This window comes from Muntiacus reevesi, chromosome 17 (assembly GCF_963930625.1).
Source record: "Muntiacus reevesi chromosome 17, mMunRee1.1, whole genome shotgun sequence".
NCBI classification, from domain to species: domain Eukaryota; kingdom Metazoa; phylum Chordata; class Mammalia; order Artiodactyla; family Cervidae; genus Muntiacus; species Muntiacus reevesi.
In genome coordinates, this window is record NC_089265.1 from 57,100,418 (window position 1) to 57,123,780 (window position 23,363).

Sequence of the window (23,363 nt, forward strand, 5' to 3'; positions counted from 1 at the left end):
TGGGTTGTGTCTTGATAGGTTTTCTGGTAGCTCGTTGCTACATCAGCAATTCTTTATTTTGACAGTGTATAGCCCCAAATAAAATACAAACCCTCATGAACTCCCTCATCCCCCTTTTTAAGTGAAGAATAGAGACCAGCAGTTCTAATCTGTCCTTGGAAACCTAGATTTAAATTAGAGTAAACAAACGGTGATGGTAGCATATCTTGGGAAAGGTTGGAAATTTTCCTTCCCTTGAGTCTTAAAGATTTCCAGTTATCTACATAAGATTTAATAGCCTTCATTATTTAATTATGTAGAAAATACATAGGAAAAGAGAGAGACCTGAACTTCCCGCTTTCTCTCTTTTTTGTCCTGTTTGCCTTTACTTAAATAAACTTTTGATTTTAGAATGGTTTTAGGTTTATGGAAAAATTCCAAAGATAGTGCAGAAACTTCTCATGTGTTCTACACCCAGTCTCTCTTATCAGTAACTCCTTACACTAGTGTGATACATTTGTCAAAATTGATGAACAAATATTGGTACCTTGTTATTAACATAAGTCTGTACTTTATTCTAATTTCTTTAGCTTTTGCCTGATTTTTTGTTGCTGTGTGATTCTGTTTAGAATACCATGTTACATTTAGTTATCACGTCCCCTCGGCTCCTCTCTCCTGTGACATTTTCTCACATTTCTGTTTGATGACCTTGTCAACTTGAAGAAATACTCGTTGGGTGTTTCGTAGACTGTTCCCAAATGGGGATTTGTCTGATATTTTTCTTTCAATTAGCCTAGGTTTATGGGTTTTTTTGGAGAAAGATCACAAAGGTGAAGCACTGTTCTCATCACTTCAAGTGTAAATACTGTCCACATGACTTATGATGATGTGAGCCTTGTTTACCTGGTGAGGGTTGTGTTTATCTCATTTCTCCACTGTAAAGTTACTCCTCCCTCGCTTTTTTCATACTTTACTTTTTGGGAGGGAGTCACTATGCACGGCTCATACTTAAGGAGTAGTGAGTTAATGCCCTACCTCCTTGAGGGTGGAGTACATGCATAAACTCTTGGAAATTCTTCTCTCTGGGATATTTGTCTGTTCTTCCTCATTCATTCATTCATTCATTCATCCATATCAGTGTGGACTCGTAGATATTTATTTTGTACTTTGATCCAGTATTGTTTTGTTGTTTCACTTGTTCCAGCTTTGGCCTTTGGGAGCTCTCTCAGAGGTTGGCTCCTGTGTCCCTTTGACGTCATCTTATCATCATCATTAGTATTTGTTAAGTGCGTTCTTACTTTCCAGCGCCATAAGATGCTACAGGCTCATCTTACATGTTTCTTTCGCTAGACCTAGAATCAGCTATTTCTCAAAGAAATGCTTGTTCCTTTTATTAGAGAATGTATTAGAAATCAGGATTTGAGTTCTCAAGTGTTTGTCTTTACATTTAACACAGTTTTAACATAATAGATTGACTGAAATCAGACATATTTGAATATCTGATCCTTGATGATAATACATAAAATTCAGTAACTGATTCAGACTGTAGCCGTGTCCCCAGTGGTTCATAAGACAGACTGGGTTTACTTGGAGGTTGATCTGGATATTTATATCGCCCGTTTAAGACTCAATGTAAGACTTTGTTTATTTTGTTGTCTTGTCTTGGTTCTTCTTAAAAGTCTTTCAAACTTTTTACATTTGCTTCTGAGGAAACATTGTCTAAGTTTATTAAAAAGTCTTTTGTATCTTCATAAAACTCATCCTCATGTTTGACCATAAGCCCTTTTTAAAGTTACCACTTCTCCGAACTTGAGATGTGTGTTTTTCCCCCTTTGAGAATGTTTGGACTCAGGGTGGTTTTTAATTGGACAAGTTACCCAAACCTTTGGTATAGTTCATCCCTTGAGTATGGCAAGGTTTTTAAGCATAGTTTAGGCTATATGCATTGCGTGCTAAGATTATATGCAGCATATTAACGGATTTTATTTAAGTTAGCTTTTTAGAGAAACTGCCATAAAAAGGAAAGTTACTACTTAAACCCTTTTAGGGTATGGTGGTGATTTGTCATAAGAGTCTTTGGAGATCTTGATTACTCCTGAGAGTGCTAGGAGCAGAATGGGAAGCAACCTTCTTTCCTTTAATACTAGTCTCAGTTTTTCCCTTTCCTCTCAGGATTTTTTTTACTATTTTATGACTAAATAGAATTTCTCTTTCTCTTCCCTTCCCCAGCCAATCACAATGGCAGAGCAGTTTGGTAGGCAGTGAATGGGTAGCTGATTAAGAGCATAAGCTTTGAAATTGAGACCTAGGTTTGATTTTGCCACTTACTATCTATCTCATTTTGAGCAAATTCCTTAAATTTTCAAGTCTCCTTTTTCCTCATCTGTAGTGAAGATAATGGTGTCTACCTTTGGGGTTTCTTGTGAAGATTAAGTGCAATAATGCATGTGGAACACTTAACCACAGCCCTTGGAACATTGTAAGAGCTAAATAATCTTAATAACTATAGGGACTAGCTCTAATCCACTTTTAGAGATGAACTGTTTGAAATGTTGGGGTGTTATCATAGGCAAGAATATAGTATAAATAAAATATTGTTTAGAATTATATATCTTTAATTGCATGGTATGTAACAGTTAACTAGAGATTATTAATCTTAGTTTGATGTTTTTAAAAAGTTAAAATGGATGATTATAGCATTTTGCATAATAATCTTAGTAAGTTTTGCATTTTATTTATTCAGATTTATTAAAGTATAGAGAATTTATAATCTATAAGTCAGTATAGTATATTATTTGACTTTTGGGAAAAAATGGAATTTATTTAATTTTAAGATGTAATCAGAGGATATTTAATATTCTATGGATGCACATTTGTGAGCATTCTAACTACACTGAGTATTGGAAGATTATAAAAGATGGCTGTTAAGATGACATTTATATAGTTCACTTATCAGTAACTAAGTCAACCATATTAATTTAATTTTATTAGTATGTAATAGCAATATTTTTATAGTTTTATTGACTTTAGTAGTCATGATTTATTATTAAATGTATTCTAGTAAATTCTCCCTTTAAAATATTTTCTGTGTGAATACTATTATGAACTAAGTTCAGTGATTGAATATCTCATGCTTTCAGTTAAGAGCATTCAGTTCTTTGAATGCTCTTTGGTATACTAAGAAGTTGGATATTAAAGAGTGCCTTAATTTTTTAAAGTCCTCATTCTCAGAGAGCAGCTCAGTAAATTTAACCAGATTTCAGATTCCTATCTATTGATACTTGCCTACTTAAAATATACTGTCTTTGTTCTCTTAAGTTCTTCCAAATATCTTATCAACTGGTAATGGTTAAGGATGTGAGTACAAAGAATATTTCATTTTGGGACTGGTTATCATGCAGTGTAGATACCCCGTCAGCTCACAGATATTTATTAATTGCTTTCTTTGTTAAGCACTAGAGGTACCTATGAGGCTGGGTGAGACTAGAGTTCCTGATCTGTCAGAAACATCACCGTGTGGTCTCCCGTCCCTCCAGAGGGACCCCAGCTTTGTATGAAGGCTCTGTTGGCAGTTGGAACATGTCAGTTCGTGGTATTAGCTGTTGTTTTGTTTTTGTTTTATTTTGATGGGAGATGTGTTAAAATTCTTACGTAGCTAAACGTTGGAATCAGATAGTCTTCATCCTCTTGTCTCTCGATGGATATTTTTGTTTTAAGCTATATGATTTGCTTTTCTTGTTTCTTTTCCAGTTCCATTCTTCCCTCCTTAGTAAAGCTGATTTTTTCTGAATATTTACTTGAATTGAATTTTCTTTTGATTTAAGCCATCTTTCATGAATTTCCTCCAGATACATTAATATTAGATATCTAATTTCTTTTTTTTAAATGGCCATTGTGTGGAGAAGGAAATGGCAGCCCACTCCAGTATTCTTGCCCAGAGAACCCCATGGACAAAAGGGCCTGGGGGTCTATGATCCATGGGGTCACAACTTAGTGACTACACCACAACAACCGTAACAACAAACACGCAATCAGGCAGATTATGATTCAGGGAAATACCTTTTCATGAAAATGTGGCATAAAATGGAGAATGAAGAGACCTAGCAATGTGGAATGTAGAGTTTTGTAAGAAATTAAAATGTGAGTATAGAATAATAGCTATTAGTATTCAAACAATAAAGTCCATGGCTAAAGGAAAAAAAAAAAAAATGGCCATTGTGGTTCAGTATATTTTGGCTATAAAAAGGCTATTTATTTTAGCTTTTCTTGAACTTCTCTCCTAACCTATGTGTTGGTTCCAAAGGGAGAGATCACATTTTATCCCTTCCTGCATACCCTAGAGCATACAACAGAGTACCTTGTATTTGGCAGATCTTTAGTAAATGTTGAATAGATTCTCTGGAGTAAAATTTTTTTGAAATTCTTTTTTTATGGAATGAACAATCCAAATGACCATAAACAGGTTAAAAATACCTTGCATAAATATTTTTGACTTTTGCTTAGGCTATTAAATTCCTTACAAAGTGGGTGGGTCACTGTTAAAAAGATGGCTCTAGTTAGGCTATAAGCTGAGCTGTTACTCTAGGAACTGAAAGTTTATGAGCTTTTTATAGTAAATGGATTTCCTGCCCTAAGGAGTTTTAATGGGAATGTTTAAATAGTTATGCTTTCATTGCCATTTTTTCCCCTCTGCATTTGTTAAAATGGTAATACGGTCACTTTATTCACCCTCCAAATTATCTGGTATTTATTTACTTATGTTACCAATGTTCTTTCATTAATACATTTACTCCTCTCTCCCTCCCTTCCCTCCTCTTTCCCTCCTATTCTTTCCCCTCTTTCCTCTTTCCTTACACATCTACAGCCTTGTTGTGACAAAGGCATTGTGAAAGTTAATGAATTTCCTGGTCCAGGGAGTTTGTAACCTAGCACAGTGTTTCTCAAAATGTGGACTGTTGGACCCTTGTGGTTCTTGCAAGATTAAAACTATTATTTCTGTCATAATAAGATACTATTTTCCTTTTTCATTGTGTTGATGACTTGCTCTGATAGTACAGAAGCGACTGGGTAGGACTGCTGCTGCCTCAGTGCGAATCATGCTGTGGCACCAAACTCTACTAGTAATTATATTCTTCACCACCACAAACTCAGTTAAAAAAAACAACAACAAAGCAGGTTTTGCTCAGTGTCCTCGATGAAGCACAAAAATTTGTTTTATGACATTTCTACCCTTCTTGCTTTCCTCCATTATTCTGTGTTATCAAATGAGTACTATAAAGCCACTTGTGTTGTATCCTGAAGTGTGTTTATTGACTGAAGGAGGAGCATTTGTTCAGTTTTATGAGCTGAACTAGCCTCTCTTTGCGTGAAACATTTTTACTTCAAGAGTAACTGACAAGCTGCCACTATACAGAATTGGGTATTTTATAGATTTTTTTTTCAAAATGAAACAAGTAAGCATGCCACATCATGGAAAGTAAATGCCAACATTTGTTGCCAATGATAAAAATTTGAGCATTCAAGCAAAAATTAGGATTTTGGAAGATAACACTGTGAGTTGGACAAAACTTTCCTGTTTTTAAAGACTTCTGATGAGATCAGTTGTGATGTTAACAAATGTGATATTTTTTTTATTATTATGTAATGAAATGTGTTAACATTTGGGAAATCTTCATAACTTAATGAAGCAGTATATTTTCCACATGACCCATAGATGATGTTACAAAATTGTTGTGTGTGTTAAAAGATCCTTTCAAGGTACAAGACAGACAGACTAAAACATTTTAATGTTAACAGAGTACATAAAAGTTCATTGATACAGTTTTATCTTCTCCTGCAGCTAAGTTTTGTTACTATGTCAAAGAAGGATGGTCACAGTTATTTGAATAGGCTACCCCCTTTTCAACTACATATCTATCAGACTTGATTTTCTTTGTAATATTTCAGCCAGAGTAACAAACCACAACAGATTGAAGTCAGAGGCAACTATGAGAATCCAGCTGCATTTTATTAGGCCAGTCATTAAAGAGTTTGTTAAAACACAGCCACTCTTCCTACTAAACTTTTTTTTGAAAATGAAGTTATTTTTTACAAGAATGTTAAGTATATTCACATGATGAATTTATTATGTTAAGTGAATTGATGCTTGTTTTCAAAGTTGCTCAGCTTTAGTTTCTAACATGGTAAATATTGATAAATGACCCATATTTAAAAAAGACTTTTGGAGTGCTTAGTAATTTTTAAGAGTATGAAAGAGTCTTGAAACCAAAAAGTTTGAAATCCAGTCATCTAGTATAAGCATATAGGACAGATACTTAAAGGATGTTTGAATATAATGATAATTTGAATATGATAACTGTGATAACTGTGAATGATATAAAATTCTTTGTGTTCAGGGAAGAGAGGGAATTTATCTCTTTCTGACCAGGAAACCAAGAACACTTCATTAAGGAGGTAAGTATTAAACTACGTCTTGAAAGAGAATGTGTAGTTTTTTCTGGAGGTAGAGGAGGATGTAAAATGTAGGGAGAATCAAATGAATCCTGTTCTTTAAAAAAAATTTAAATGTATCTATATAGATGACAGATACAGTATTACTTCTTCCTCATCAAGAATTGGTGACTTGATTTGTAGAGATTGACCATTTCTAGAGAGTCAGCTTCTTTGTAATTATTTCTTCTTCATTGCCTGTCATTTCTCCATGCGAATCAGGCTTGGTAAACCTTTGGCTAAATGCAGAGTTAATGTTTCTGTTACATCAAACATCTGTGATGGCAAATATATGATGTGAACAATTGTGTTCATTGGCTGGATCCTAAGGAATCTCACAATGGAGTTTTCTTTTATGGAAATGCTTATATGTTTCTCTACTGTGTACATTTAAGTTCTTCTGTCTCCTTCCCCCCCCTACTTTTTCATTCTGGTTGTATATTTCTTTCTAGTTCGCTTTTGACATGGCTGACTTGTGCCTATAGTTGATTCTCTGATTCCCGCCACTTTTTCTCATTTTTCTTGTTTTCTGTTCTTTCATTATTGAACTAGAATAGATCAGTATACTTACTCTTTATATAGTAAATGGGTTTTCTTTTCCTTTTTCTTGACATAAAAATCAGAGTAGTAATGTATTTTACATTTATATTCCCAGAAAAAAAAATTCTCATCAACAGCAGACCTTGAAATGTATGTATGTGTGTGCATATATATATGCACACTTTTTTCTTTAGAACTAGAAGCTTGAGATTTTTCTCATAACCTACAGTGCTTTTTGAGGGAGTCCATTAAGGTTCCTTAATAATTATTTTCTATATTAAGATCTCCTTTGAGGATTGAGGTACTGAAAATTAAATGTGATACTTGCATTTACTAAGAAAATATGGATACTTCTTTGTTGATTAGAGTAGAAAGCTCTTTGTCTAGTAGTATCAGAATCTGTAGTCATTTACCTGATGAAAATGAAGAATCATGAAAAATTGTACATATGAACATTGTACATACTATTTCAACTTAAAACATGTTTTAAGCTAACGCTCATTTGCCTGTCTTTTGGTAGGTCAGAACCTTTTCTCCTGAGTATCACTGTCACTCTGCTAATTAAAGTTTTTCATCATATTTCTCTCATAAACTAATGTTTTGGAACAGCATACATGCCCAATCCACCCCCACCCTGTATTAGTCTTTTTGTTGGCTTGCTTGCTCCTAGGTTGACATTAACTTTGAGCAACTCATTTAAACCACAACCTTTTCTTTTTAATCATTTCATTTGATTTACATAGCACTTACCTACAATATATATCACAGTGAGAAGTGCAACTGGCAAAATTAGCTTTGGAAGAAATAGAGAATATACTTCAAGTGGTTAAAGCAGAAGTGAGGAGGTGAAATTAAGAGTGAACTACTTACTCATGAGCTAGTATTCTATAGCATCAATATATTTTACAAAATAAATTGAGAGCATTTTAGTTATTGGGTTAAGTAAAGATTTGTTGAGAGCATTTATTGTAATGTTTTGAGTCTAAGCATGTTCCTGGACAGAAACTAAATTAAAATGCTCCAAGGAGTAAAAAAAAAAAAATAATGTGTATTCTATTTCTCCCTTTCTATTTCCCAAATGTTTAGTTGTGCTAGATTCCCAAAGAAGTTGTTTGATTTTAAGCACTTAGGCTCACATCAAACAAGAATATGTAAGCAGGACAAATTTGATGAGTAATGCAAAAGGGAAGAAACAAATACCAAAAAAAATTTTTATTATGAGTGGTGGTGGTCAATGAGAAGAGGATGTAGAAATGTGAGTGTCTAGTGGGACTACAGAACAGAGTAAGTTTGTCTAACAGGTTTATATGTTTATATGACATTTTCCCCTTGAGACTTAGACATTTTATGATGAATTTTATAGTAATGGACATAATAAATGCATATATTTTTAGCTAATATGGAAACAAAGATTTCTCTGGAGTGACTTGACTAATGTGCTGTTTATTACAAAGATAGTTAAATTATAAAGTTACTCTGGTAGCTTTCTCATCTTATAATTCTTCTTAGGCTCTATGATTTGAAGAATGATTTTGTACAGAATGTGTAAAAGATCAAGGAATATGGAGCAGCTTACAGTTTTTTATAACTTGGTTTGCAAGTGGCAACAAAATATATTAGTTTGTGTGCTGAATAAAATTAAGCTTATTTTTCTTCCTGCAGCGTATTAATTGTATTATAGTATGCCACGGCCACTTTGAATGCAATCCTCCTAGTCTTGGAACAGCAGCCAATTCCAGGAATTAAGAGAATTAGGTTACTTTGCCTAGTGGCACAAAACCTACCCGAGGTATTAAATCATTGGCTTGTCTGGGGCACAAACAGAAATAAAGTTTAGAGATAAAAGTTGATTTGCATGCTGTTCACATTTACACAGCTTTAACAGGTATATTTTTCTGTTTCTGTCTGATTCATATAATCTTTTTTGAAACAGATTTTCAGTTGTAGTTATGTCTAGAGGTGTAGAACTTTAATAAAATTTTAGGATAAATACTAAATTTAGAATTCACCTACAGTAACTTGATGCTGTTGTTGACTATGATAATAGTTTAGTCTACCTTTAGAATACTTAAGAAAATATTAAAATATGTGGTTACCTAACATGGCTGTTATTTAAAATTTTTGAATCACCTATTAACCTGTTGTATCACTTAATGTAAGAAATCAGTTTGGTAAAAGGAGAAATGATAGCTTTATTTGAACTTCAGTATTTCCAAAAAATGATGTTATTTTTGTACTGGAAGCAGTAGAATCAGGGATGAGGTGATAATATGAGAACCTTTTGATTTTGTTAATTTTGTTAGGGTAGAATTTAGCCAGCTTTTATAACTGGTATTGTATCTCTATTTAATTTTATAAGATTTGGGGGAAATTGTTTTTAACTTTTCACTCTTCAACTCTGAAGATCTTACAGAAATTTTTGCCTTTCTGTACCTGTAACTGTTGCTATTCCATCTTGAAGCTATAAGCATGTGGGACAATGTCTTTTTGGTTCTCTGAATAAACTCTCTGATCTCCACTCTGCTCTAAAATATCTTGAGAATAAGAAAGAGAGAATTGCTTTGGAATAACTAATCAGTCCTTAGGGGTCTTTGGCAAGTCTGCAAAGGAGTAAAGATAATGCAGTGATTAATTAGAAATAGCCTATTTATAATGTGGATCAGGCTTGACACAGATCCTCAAAAAATTTAAACATTTCTTCCAAATCAGAATTTCGGGGAGTTCCCTTAAACATTAAACATGAAGGCCTTCTGTATTCAGATGCCACTGTTACCCTTAATGGCTGCCAGACCTCCACTCTTACGGCAGTGTTTGAAAATACTGCTCAAAGAATGTTGCAGCTGGAAGGACCTGAAAGGTAAGAATTTCCCAAATCCTGTTTTATGCCAGAATTTAAGAATATGTCCTCAGGTTCTACCCCAAACCTATTGAATTAGAAGCTATGTGGGTGAGACCCAGGATTCTGTATTTTAACAAGTCCCCCAGTGTTGGGCTGGCCGGATTGATTGGTAATCACTGCTTCAAGGCCAGTGCTTTCATTTTCTAGATGAAAAATCTCAGGCTCAGAGGAGATAAGTGACATGTCAATCTATATTCAGTTTGGTCCTCTTCTCTGCATCACAGCCATAAAATACACAATCATTTGAGGTCAAATCATGATAGCTACAGAAATCCTTTAGTTGGTAGACCATACTCAAATGCCTCTTAAGAGCTAGGACTTCTTCATGTGACGCTTCAAGATCCTGTCATGGCAGACAACATTTCTTTTGCCATGGGAAGTGGACATCAAATCTTTGGCAGGAGAATGATCCAAGGATCTCGTCCTTCATATTAGTATACTAGAATGAGCACAGTTAGATACTTCGGAAAGTTGTGGAGATGTTTCAAGAAAAAAAATCTCTTAATAAAAATCCACAAATGAAGTGTCCTTAAGATGACTTAGCAAAGCGATACTTTTGTTTAGAAAAAAACCAAAATTTTGTTAAGGTATAATTGACATACTTCAAACATTTAAAATACACAGTTGAATACATTTTGTTATATGTGTACGCACAAGAAGCCAACATCATTCAAAATAGCAGACATATCCAAAACTTTCAGAAGTTTCATCATGTTCCTTTGTAATTCCTTGTCTCTTGCCTCTCTATGCCTTTCTTCACCCCCAAGGAACTACTGCTTTCTGTAATGGTAGATGAGTTTTGTATTTTCTAAAATTTTATATATGTGGAATTACAGAGTAGGAGCTCATTTTTTGGGAGTGAAAGGGTTGGCTTGTTTTGATCAGCATAATTATTTTGATATTCATCCATAATGCTGCAGTCTTGATACTTATTAGTTATTGCTTTGTGTCTATTATATGGATATACCATAGTTTATCCATTCCTCTGTTGATGGACGTTTGAATTGCTTCTAGACCTGCTTATTACAAAAAAAAAAAAAAAAAAAAAAAACCTGCTAAGAACATTTGTGTGAAAACCTTTATACAGACATGCTGTTATCTTGAGTAAATACCTGAAAGTGGAATGGTTGAATCATGTGGGTAGGTATGTTGATCTTGATTCATTACTAAAAGCTACTTAATAGTTTGAGAAGTTCTGGGCTATTTTCTGTTTGATTTTCTATGTTGTTGAACATGTCATCTGTGAATACAGTTAGACTTTTGTTTCCAGTTTGGATGACTTTTATTTTTCTTGCCTTATTGCTCTGAATTAGGATGTCTAGTACAATGCTGAGTAGAAGTGGTCAGAGTGAACATCATTGTCTTGTTCCTGATTTTGGGGCGAAGTTGTAGTCTTTAACCATTATGTATAATGTTAATTATAGGTTTTTTTGTAGATACCTTTTATTGATTTGAGGAAGCTTGCTTCTGTAGTTTACTGAGCATTTCTATAAGGGATGGATATTGAATTTTATGAAATGCTCTTTATATGTTTTATTGAAATCATGTAGTTTTTGTTAATATGAATTACATTAATTGATTTTTTTGAGTATTAAAGCATCCTGTGTTCCTGGATTAAGCCATACTTAGTCATGATACATTAAATCAATCTGCTGATGTCTAGAATTTTTGCATATATATTAATGAGGGATATTTGTAGTTTTCTTTGGTTTTGGTTTGAGAAATACTGACCTCGTTGAATGAGCTAGGAAATATTCTGTTTTCTGAAAGAGTTTGTGTAGGATTGGTATAATGTCTTCCTTAAATATTTGGTAGAATTAACTAGTGAAACCATCCGGGTCTTGAGTTTTCTCTTTGTGAAGTTTTTAAACTGCAAGTTCTTTAGGAGACCTAGAGCTGCTTGTGCGTAGTCACTCCATCGTGTCTGACTCTTGTGACACCATGACTGTCGCCCACAAGGCTCCTCTGTCCCTGGGATTCTCCTGCCAAGAATACTGGAGTAGGTTGTCATGTCCTCCTCCAGGGGGTCTTCCCAACCCAGGGATCGAACCCAGCTCTCCCGCATTGCAGGCAGATTCTTTACTGCCTGAACCACCAGGGAAGAGCTACTTATACTTAAGTTATTTCTTCAGTAAGTTTTAGAGGTTCATGTTTTTCAAGGATTTAAAAAATTTCATCTGAGCTGTTGAATTTATTGGCCCTGTGTTGATCATAATATTTCCTGATTGTAATATGTTTAGAAGAATGATGCGCTGTAGTGATATCATCTTTCTCTGTTGTTTTTTTCCCCTTGATTTGTCTAGATTGTGATTAGTCAATTTTGTTGATTTTCTCAAAGAAGTTACTTTTGATTTCTAGTTTTTTGCTTTTAACTTTGATTTTTTTTTCTTTACGGTGGATGTTATTTGCTCTTATTTTTGGAGTTTTTTAAGGTGTACACTAAGGTTATTGATGTGAGACCATTTCTTTCGTGCTATACACATTTCCTCCTAAATACTATTTTAGCAGCATTCTACAAATTTTGATATGTTGTGTCTTCATTTTCTCTCTGTTCAAAATATGTTCTGATATCTTTTGTGATTTCTTCTTTGATCCATGGGACTTTTATTCCGAAGTCTGTTATTTAGTTTCCTTATATATTTTTGGATTCTTCAGAGAGTTGGTATTAATTTTTTATTTAGCTTGTATACTAAATAACAGTATACATACTTTGTATGACTTGAATCCTTTTAAGTTTATAAAACTTATATTACAGCCTGGAATATGATCTCTCTTGGTAAATGATCTAAAAAAGAATGCCATTTAGGTCAAAATTGGGAAGATTTCAGCAATTAATCAGTGTTTTTTTCCTGTCTCCCCACTTTGGGTATTTCAGTTATGTGTGTGTTAGCTTACTTGAAATTATCTCATAGCTCACTGCTGCTATTTTCATTATTTTTAAATCTTATTATTTTTTTCTCTGTGTGTTTTGTTTTAGATAGGTCTTATTGCTGTGTCTTAAGGTTCACTAATTTTTTTCTTCTGCAGTGCCTAATCTGCCAGTAATTCCACCCAATCTAGTATTTTTAATCTGAGACAGTATAGCTCTCATCTGTAGAAGTTTGATTTGTATCCTTTTAAAATATCATCCATGTCTATGCTTAATTTTTGTACATGAGGGATGCAGTTATTACAAGTGTTTTAATGTTTTTGTCTCCTAATTTTAACATCTGGGTTAAACCTAGGTTGGTACATTGATTTTTCTCTTCACTGTGAATCATATTTTCCTGCTTTTTTGCATGCCTTCCAATCTTTGATTAGATGCCAGACACTATTTGGTACTGATTACTTTTATATTTCTATAAATATTCTTGACCTTTCTTCTGAGATGCAATTAAATTACTTTGTAATTATTTGATCCTTTTGGGTCTTACTTTTAAGACTATTAGGTGGGAACAGGACAGTATTTAGTCTTGGGCTAATTAATGCCCCACTACTGAGGCAAGACCCTTTTGGGTGCTCTACAGAGCATCCAGTGAACTGTGGGATTTTGCAGCCTCACTGGTGAAAACAGGTACTATTTGCATCCCCCTGTGGGTGTGTGGATCTGTCTTATCTTATACGATTCTTTCCCTAGACGCAGATGGTTGTCATACACACGTGCTGAATACTCAACTAGATGCTCAGTGGGGACCCTGTGGGGACCTGTGTGGTTGTTTCGCTCCCCTTTATTGCTGTCTTTTGAACCTAACCTGCCTTGGTCTTCTAGGTTCTTGGCTTTTCTCTCAAACTCTTAGTATTTGTCAGGGTTTGCCTGGGTTCCCACTCCCTGTCGTGTGGCTTGGAAACTCTCAAGGCAATAAGCTATAGTAAAGGTAGGGTTTACCTACCTGTCTCTCAGTGATTTTATTGTCCTTTATTGCCTGATATCCAGTGTCTTAACATCATTGTTTCATGTGTTTTGTCTGCTTTTAAAATTTGTTTTAGTGGCTTCAGGTGGGCTGGCAAATTAGATCCTTACTACTTTGTCTTAGTTGGAGGCAAAGGTTTGGTACTTACTCTTGATTTGATATAATTTCTTGAGGTTTGACTCTGTGCTATAGAGCATTTCATCTGTTTCCCTAATGGTTTAATATATTTGGATGCCAGAACGCTTAGTTCGAAATCTGCTTATTGGGAGAAAGGCAGTTCACTTTACGTTTGCTATCTCCTTGTATTTTTGGCATATTCTAGCATATTCATTATTCCTAATGCCTGGTAAAATGAATTACATAAAGTACTGAATATGGATTTATGGACTTAATAAATTAACTTTTAAAAGGCCAGGAGGACCCTTCCTGTATTCTGAGACGTCATTCTAATTCTATGTAGTTTGTGTAGCAATTCTTTGAACTGTTGAAAGATTTTCTAACAAGTTCCTGTTATTGTTGCTGTGTTAAGCAATAATTTTGGTCTTGATGGTCAATGAACTGGAAAGCCTAACTGTAAGTTCCGCTCTTTATCAGGAAACAAAATACAAAGGTTATATAGTCAGGACCCTGCCTATAGTAGACTTTAAAATATCTTGTTCTGCTAGTATTATATCATCTTTCTTATCTTTTTCCTGTTTTTTTTTGTTTTTTTTTTTGAGATTTGGTATCAAGTCAGGGGAACCATTCCATTGATGTCAGGAAGGCAGTTATTTGTTGACTAAAATTCTGTTACTCTGGGATAAGTTCTTTCTGAAAAGACACAAATATTTTGTTATGAGAATGGAGCCTATTATTTCACTAGAGACCCACCTACTAGGGGTGAGTTGTCATCCTGAGAAATGCTTGGAAGACTTAAGAGACTCGTAACCTGTTTTGCAAGCCACATGTCTGCCAGTTCCTCTGACCCTAGATTGAGCTCCAGTGGGAATTTCACTTACGGTTGCTTAATCTTGACTCTAATTCCCCTGGTAATCAGCATTGTTGGTTTGTAATTAAAAGTCTTCAGAAATTCTTTAAGATATATTTGCTTTCTTAAAATCACTGTGTAATGGTTTCTGTAATGTGGGGTTATTGTTTCCAAAGAATAAGTTTTTTATTGTATATATGTACTACCATTCCTTTAAATACAAAGTGGACTGTAAAGAAAATTTCTAAATTCTGGATCTCACTTCTCATTAAATTATTGCTGTATTCTTTTTGAAAAAATTTTGAGGCAGTGGAGTATGGAGCAGAAGTCGCTGGGGTCCTGATCCTGTCAGTTGTCTTGCTCTGCCTTCTTGGGGCCCTGTGAAGTTTACCTTTCTTACCGAGTTTAGTGAGCTTATTAATGGTAGCAGCTTCTCCTTTGGTGTTCCTGTGTCAGCCTAGGATGTAAATTTGTAACACTGAGCAGTTGGTAAACTAAGAAATTTAATGTGTCTACTATCCATATGAAAAAGCCCATAAATTAAAAACTTTATTTCAAATTACATTAAATGTGCCAGTGTCTTTGCCAGTTCTGTTCAGTTAGGATTTCTTTTTGCTCAAAGTGAGAAGTTTAATCTGGCCAGTCACTTTTGCAAAGAGCCAGGCATGTGTTTTCCACCAGTTGTCTTATAAATGTGTCTTTGATAGAGGTATTGCTGCTAAGCCTTTAAAAAAATTAACTAAAAAAAATTAATGCTGAGGTACCTACCACATGTTTTTCTAAAGCAAAAATAACATATTTGAGAGGATGAAGGGATACTTAATTCTAAAATTTAGGAATGTAAGTGTTATCCAGTGTGTCTTACAAGTTTGATTTTTTTTAATGGATATGTTTATTAAAAATGAATTTTTGAAATTACAGAATCTCAAGGGTGAAAAAAATTTGGAAATTATCTAATTCTACTTAATGATATTAAAAGTAGATTTGATGTTACTGCTATTGTTATTTAGGAAGCAGTCCTTATTTTTAATGTGCATTTTTGATGGCTCAGCATTAAAGAATCTTCCTACAATGTAGAGACACAGGAGACGTGGGTTTGATCCCTGGGCTGGGAAGATCCCCTGGAGGAGGCAAATGGCAACCCACTCCAATATTCTTGCCTGAAAAATTCCATGGACAGAAGAGCCTAGCAGGCTACAGTCCGTGGGGTCACAGGAAGACACAGCTGAGCGACTAAGCACATGTATGCTAAAATAGTTTGAAATGGAGTTTAGGTACATTTTTGGTACTGGTGAGGATTAGGTGGTAGAATGCCAACTCAGACATTTTATTCCTGCTGAACTGTTAGCATATTTGTAAATACTGCATTTAAGTGTTGTGAATTTCTATAATAGACAAAATTAGTACAGGTTAATTAAAGTCTTTATTTGGCATCTTCTTGAGAGACCTCTTCTTTGGGGACTCTCTTTTGCTGCTGATGTTGCCTCAACCAGAGGATCTTGAGTTCTGCAGAACTAGTCACTAAAAAGTCGTAAATGTATTAACTTATAATGGTTTAAGAGGTTACCTTTTTCAATGTAATTTATATTTGATTCACAGCAATGATTTTTTTCAGGTGGAAAAAATTATTTTTGGTTAGATATATTACTAGTATCTCTTAAATCATACTGATAAATTATCATTTACTCTGTGGATGATGCTGACCTGGTCGATTACCAACTTCATTAAGTAAAAGACATTTGTATATTCAGTTGTTTAATGATGTATGATAGCTGTGTTTTATAAGCCTCATGCCTTTTAAAGTTAAAACATGCCTTTCTATGTCTATCAGATTATCAGTTTAAGAACAAAATGAAGAGTAGAGGCAGTGTATGGGCTTCCCTGGTGACTCAGATGGTAAAGAATCTGCCTGCGATGCGGAAGACCCAGGTTCGATCCCTGGGCCAGGGAAGATCCCCTGGAGAAGGGAATGGCAACCCATTTCGATATTCTTGCCTGGAGAATTCCATAGACAGGAGGAGCCTGGTGGGCTACAGTCCATGGGGTTGCAAAGACTCAGACCTGACTGAGCGACTAACACTTTCCCTTTCACTTCAGATAGTAAACGAGATTGTGTACCTGTTACTTTTACTCATTTGTTTTTTTCCTTCTTTTTAAAGAAATTTTTAATCGAAGGATAATTGCTTTGCAGAATTGTTTTTTTCCTTCTTATTCCCACTCTTGTAGGTATCATCTGCCAATGACTCCAAAGTCTGAGATACACTCATACCCTCCAGTCATTCCTTTACGATCTCCCCATTTGAGTGTCTTAGAATTGTCACAAATTCAGCTTAACTCATCTCTATTTTTAAACTAATCTTATAGTGTCTTAAATGTGTCAGTGGTATCATCATTCCTTAGTCACCCAGGAAAACCATTAACTGTTGTAATACACATTCATGACAATGTTTTAATAGTATTTGTTAATATTTATTAGTTCAGTAAACATTTTTTGAACTCTCACTTACATTCAAGGAACTGGAGCTACACAGATAAAGATTTCTTCTGTTCTCTCTAGCAATTTGTAGTCACATTGGGTAGAGACAAGTGATAAATTGTGCAGCAGATTACTAAGCACTCTGGTTAGGCACAACATGCTTAGGATGCTGTGGGGACAAAGAGGGGGCACACATCATCCTTAGGCACATTCCTAAGGATGCAGCTCAGGGAGGAAGGGAGGGGAGCCTGAGTGACGTTTTGGAAGCCCACATAACAGGAAAACAATACATTTGGGAGAAATGTTGAAAGGCATGACTTTTTAGGAAATACTTTGGCATTATCTGAGGCTTTAAAGAGTGATTGATTCTTTTGATGCATCATCCTAAGGAAATTATCTGAAATAGAAAAAAATTCTTTATATATAAGTGATTTGTTTTTGTAAATATTTTTATTTATGAATAATCAATGGGCAGGTAACCGTTGTTTTGTAATCACTGTGAATGGAGCATGACTCTTGAAAGTTGTGAATTGATATGTTGTACCACCTGGAACTTATATGGTATACATCAGCTGTACTTCAGTTAAAAATAAAGAACACCTGATTCTGTGATTCACTGGATCTAGTTAGAATACCTCATGCAGTCTGTTTTTCTTGTCATCTCACCTTGAGAATACATGTTTCCTTACTCTTTACTGTAACTTATATGGTATACGTCAGCTGTACTTCAATTAAAAATAAAGAGCACCAGATTCTGTGATTCACTGGATCTAGTTAGGATACCTTACCCAGTCTGTTTTTCTTGTCATCTCACCTTGAGAATATGTTTCCTTACTCTTTAAAGTTCTTTTCTTTTCTCCTTAAGTATGTATGTGTGAACCTTGTGTAAACCTTCTCTGACTTGCAGCTGCAACTCTGAACTAAGGACTCTGGTTCATTGTTCTACAGCTCTGGCTTTCATTTCCTGGGATTCCAAACTTCGGCTCTGTCTCTGCTAGTTTGGTCTCACTCCTCAGAGTTCATCTCTCCATTTTATAGCCTGTGTCTCCGTCTCCCAGAAAACTGTTTTGTTCCTTTCATTATGAATAAACAGAATTGTCTGTCTTACAGACCGTATGACCTGGCCAGCCTTTTCGCCAAGTGTTAATATTTAATATTAAATTAAGAAGTAATTTCTTAGTTCTGTTTAAATACTATTGTTGTAATCACTGTTTTTCTGTCTTCTATTGAAAATGTAAAGTATTAGGTTGAATTATGTGAAATTGATATAATGGCTGAATGTGGCAGTTTCACATTCTTCAGATGAACATTTTTTAGCCTTTAGGGTTAAATACACTTTTATTAAGTTAGCCTGAGAACTCTGTCACCCCATAGATTGTTGCTTCAGTACAAAAAGCAGCATCAAGTTTTAAATGATAGTCTATCACTGTGCTTTGGGAAATACAGGTTTTTATGCTGGTGGCTTAGTATATCCACCTTTTGTAGTCTTCACCTTGGAATATGCATCTTTCTCATCAACAGTGCTTCTCAGGTCAGTCACTGCCTTCTGCCTCTGACTGTTTAATCTATCGCCATTTAAACATTATAATGTTCCTGAGTTGTAGAGGTCTTTTGAAGCCAAAGCTATTTACAGGAAGAACTGAAAAGACATAAGAAATGTAAACCTCAAACGGTGGTAGCATAACTGTGAATGCTGTACTTGGGAAGACACATCAGTTTGGGCTGCCACAGTTTATGCAGAGCTGAGGCCTTGGACCAGTGGTTCTCCCTGCTGTTAGGATAATCTGGAGAGTTTAAGAAAAAAAACCTGCTGTTGCCCAGGAGTTCTGATTAACTAGGACCTGGGCAGCAGCATAGAAAAAGCTCCAATATGTTTGAGTCTAATGGTTAGTTCAAATTGAGAACCTCTGTTTTTGACCAACTTTAAAATCAGAGTCAAGTAAGAAATATGTACAGACTTGAACAAATCACTGTAGGATTCAAAGACTAATATTTGTGCAGTATGAGAAGCACTGAGTCTTAGTTGAGACACACAGATCTTCCATCTTTTGTTGTGTCGTGACAGGGTATGGACATGCCAGTCCAAATCCATTACTCATAATGGAAAGATAAAACCAAAAGAAGGAAAGAGGGAAAAAAACAGAAGAGGAAGAAAGGGAAGCGAATGATGGTGGCATGTGAGCCTCTAAACAGCCAGCTGTCCAGTCCACTGTTGGTTGGATATGTGGAAGCCGAATGCATGGATACAGAGGACTGACTACAGTACTGTGTTGTTTTATATACAGGACTTGAGTATTCATGAATACAGAGGGCTGACTGTGCTATGTTATTCTATATATGGGACTTGAGTATCCATGGATTTTGATGTCCTTCAAGGATCCTGGAACCAATCTCCTGTGGATAGGAGGGCCAGCTGTATTTCAAAGGTTATGAGGATGAAACTAAATTATAAGTAAGGTGTAACTTGGTATGTGCTGTTGGAATAATTCACAGTAAATGTTACAAGTTCAGCTGTTGTAGCAACAGTATTTGAATTTACAAATATAAGCATAGAAGTAAATTTTAGGTTTCAGTGGATAGAAACAACTGAGATAGACATTAGATTTTTTTTTGGATGTTAGTATTTCAGTTGTATAGGGAACTGCAACTGCCTAAACTGGACTGGAGGTGGATGAAATTGGAGCCTATTATACAGAGTGAAGTAAGCCAGAAAGAAAAACACCAGTACAGTATACTAACGCATATATATGGAATTTAGAAACATGGTAACAATAACCCTATATGCGAGACAGCAAAAAGAGACACAGATGTATAGAACAGTCTTTTGGACTCTGTGGGAGAGGGCGAGGGTGGGATGATTTGGGAGAATGACATTGAAACATGTATATTATCATATGTGAAACAGATCGCCAGTCCAGGTTCGATGCATGAGGCAGGGTGCTCGGGGCTGGTGCATTGGGATGACCCAGAGGGATGGGATGGGGAGGGAGGTGGGAGGGGGGCTCAGGATGGGGGACACATGTACACCCGTGGCAGATTCATGTCATTGTATGGCAAAACCACTACAATATTGTAAAGTAAGTAGCCTCCAATTAAAATAAAAAAAAATTTATATTAAAAAAAATAAACTGGACTGGGCTTAAATTGACAGTATTTTAAAATGTGGTGTTTTTGTTGTATATAAATTTAATGATCTTTACTAAGTGATGTCATAGTCATTTTACAAAGCAATGTAATGTTGCTTGTTTTATATACTTCTTGATAAAGTGTTTTATTTCCCCTTCTTGTTTGACCACATAATATCAGGGGTATGCCTGTCATTGATTTTTGCCTTTTACTGTAATGTAATGTTTGATTTTTTCCCTTAGCCTGGGATGTATCTTGATTTTCAAAATAACCAGCCATGCTATTTACATGAAACATATGCATACCCATGTAAATCTTCATTGATTTCCTGAGAGGAACTGTGCTTTTTCCTTTTTCTTTTAAAAAACATTTATTTATTTATTTATTTTGTTGACAGCCTTAATAATGTTTTCACAAAATATGATGGATTTATAAGTCTGTTTAACATGCCTTTCCCTTTTTGTCTTAGCGCTTTGCTTCTAAGTTGCAGATGCAGTGGCTGAACAATACGCTGTGTGGTGTGACAGGTAAATTTCCCAATTTACCTGCCGTAATATTGTGCTGTGTAATGCCATTCAATCATCTCTGAATTTTACTTGCCTGATTAGTTGAGTGAAGCAGATTTTCAATTTAAATGTAACTTCATCTGCTTGATTAAAAATGTAACAGAACATTATCTGCTGCAAATAAATTTCAGTGGAAGAGATGATTTTCCCTGTTTAAAAATAACATCTGTTTATATTGGCTGGAAGCAGACGATTAATACTTCTCTAATTTCGAGGTTTACCAGTCCAGCTCACCTGTCTCTTTGCATGGATAGTTGAAATTGATGGCTGTCGAGTATAAACATTTACCTGTTGATGTTCAGTTGATGGATTTCTTTTTTAAGGATAATACAGAATCCCATCATTGGGCATTCATTTATTTGCTGCTCATCAAGATGATTGACAGTTTTGCCAACAACATGGCAAAAGGATCTTCCTTCATGATGCATACGAGAAAAATTTTACCCCTCAGTGATGAGTGCCCTACAGGAAACAGATTCTTGTGAATTCTTCCTCATAGTTAGTATTTATTTGAATTCTGAGTTCAGAGTCCCTGAGAATAATTTAAGTCAAGTGTGTAGTAAATGAGGGTGGGTAGTGCTCTCCTGCTGGCATCTTTCATCAAGTGATTATATGTGTAGGCCAGACAGACAAGGAGGGAGAAAGATAGGAAAAACCAGAATGGTTATTTTTTCTCAGTGCTTAGCATGACGTTAGGCATGTAGTAGACCACTCAGTAAATATCTTTTGGCTTCGAATTAAGTATTAGGCACATGGTATATTTGATATTCTACACATGAAACAAACTGGATCTAATTGGTTTAAATACGTAGTTAAAGTTACAGAAAAAGAAATTGTAGAATGCTAGTTTGTCTCTCGCTCATTTTTTAAATGAAACTTCCCCATGGGCGCTTATTAGAAGTAGATTTTCAAATGCACACTTCTATAAATATACTCTAAAATTTTACCAAGTAAAATTCATTAAAAAAATATTTATTTGGCTCTGTTGGGTCTTAATTTGGGCACATGGGGGTCTTAGTTCCCGGACCAGGGATCAAACTCACATCCTCTGCATTGAAAGATGAACTCCTAACCACTGGACTACCAGGGAAGTCCCAAGTAAAATTCATTTTAAAAAATAGGTATATAAAAAAATTCTAATACCTAGTAAAACAGCAGTACAATTCAATGATTTTTAGTATATTTAGCATAGAGTAAAAACTATTTTTAAGAAACTGATACAGTTCCGTAATCTCAAAAAAGATTTTTTTTTTAATGCTTTGAATTTATTTTGATAGAGTGTTCTGAACCTGTCACTTACTTGTAGAGAACTAATTTTGTGGTGTTTTGATACCATTTTTGTTGTCTTTGTCATAAAGCAAATGAAAATGTTATTGGCGTAAAAGTTACTGAATTGATGTATTGGAAACTCTGGTTACAGCTGTAATATTAGGGGTTCTTGGCCACATTATGTATAATTTAAATAAACATCCTATAGTTTATATTTTCAAGTAGATATTTGAGATTCATATCAAAATATTTTAAATCAGATAATCAAGACAGTTAATCAGTCTTTGCTTCCAAACAAATGGGGTAAATTTTAACCTTCAGTCAGTTTTTCGACATCTTAGATGATTTGGTTGTTTTATTTGCAAAAATAAATATTTGGAGGTCGAATCTTTTCAAATTCATCAGAATAATTCTGGATATTAGTAGAAGTTTTTGCTATAGTGCTTTAGGAGAACATCTCAAAGCATAAAAATGTAGATAGTTAAGCATATATATATTTGGTATATTCTTAAATTTGTAATTCTATCATTGTAACAAATTACTTTAATCTTACTTAAATATATAAGTGAAATGTGAGACATGTAGGTTTCTTTTAAAAAAAAAAGCTAGATAAAGTCAACATAAGAAACTTAGAATATTTTATGTTGTAGATTTCTTTGTACTTTGTATCTATTTGCAAAAGGTAAATGAGGTTTTCTGTATTTCACTTGATTGGATGATATTTATTGAAAAAGAATAAACTCAGAAGAGCAGAGTCTATCTAAAGAGAATATACTGTTACTTGAAATTGTATCAAGGTCTTCAGAGTCTTCAAAGACTTGTGCTAGTATCTCTGTGATTTGTTTTAAACTTCAAAACTTTGTCATGCAGCTGTATCTTAAAATGGGGTGAAGTAACAACATTCATAGCAGCTTTTTTTCATAATAACCAAAACATGGAAATAATGCAAATGTCCATCAGTTGATGAATGGATAAATTGCAGTATATTCTTAGACTGGAATGTTATTCAGCCATAAAAAGGCATGAAGTACTGAGGAATACTGCAGCATGTATAAACCTCTAAAACATGCTGAGTACAAGAAAGTAGATAGAAGGCTATCTGTTCTATGATTTTATTTATGAGATGTCCGAAATAGGCAAATTAATAGAGATAGAAAGCAGG

At 34.7% G+C, this 23,363-nt stretch overlaps 1 protein-coding gene and 1 non-coding gene across 3 annotated transcripts in view; both read left to right on the forward strand.

Moving 5' to 3' along the window:
- The window catches only part of ZCCHC7 (zinc finger CCHC-type containing 7), a 240,560-nt gene that overhangs the window by 27,915 nt on the left and 189,282 nt on the right, over window positions 1-23,363 (forward strand). The window lies entirely within an intron of this gene.
- On the forward strand, window positions 16,643-16,715 carry TRNAR-GCG (transfer RNA arginine (anticodon GCG)). The gene has a single exon. It is a non-coding gene; the product is annotated as a tRNA-Arg (tRNA).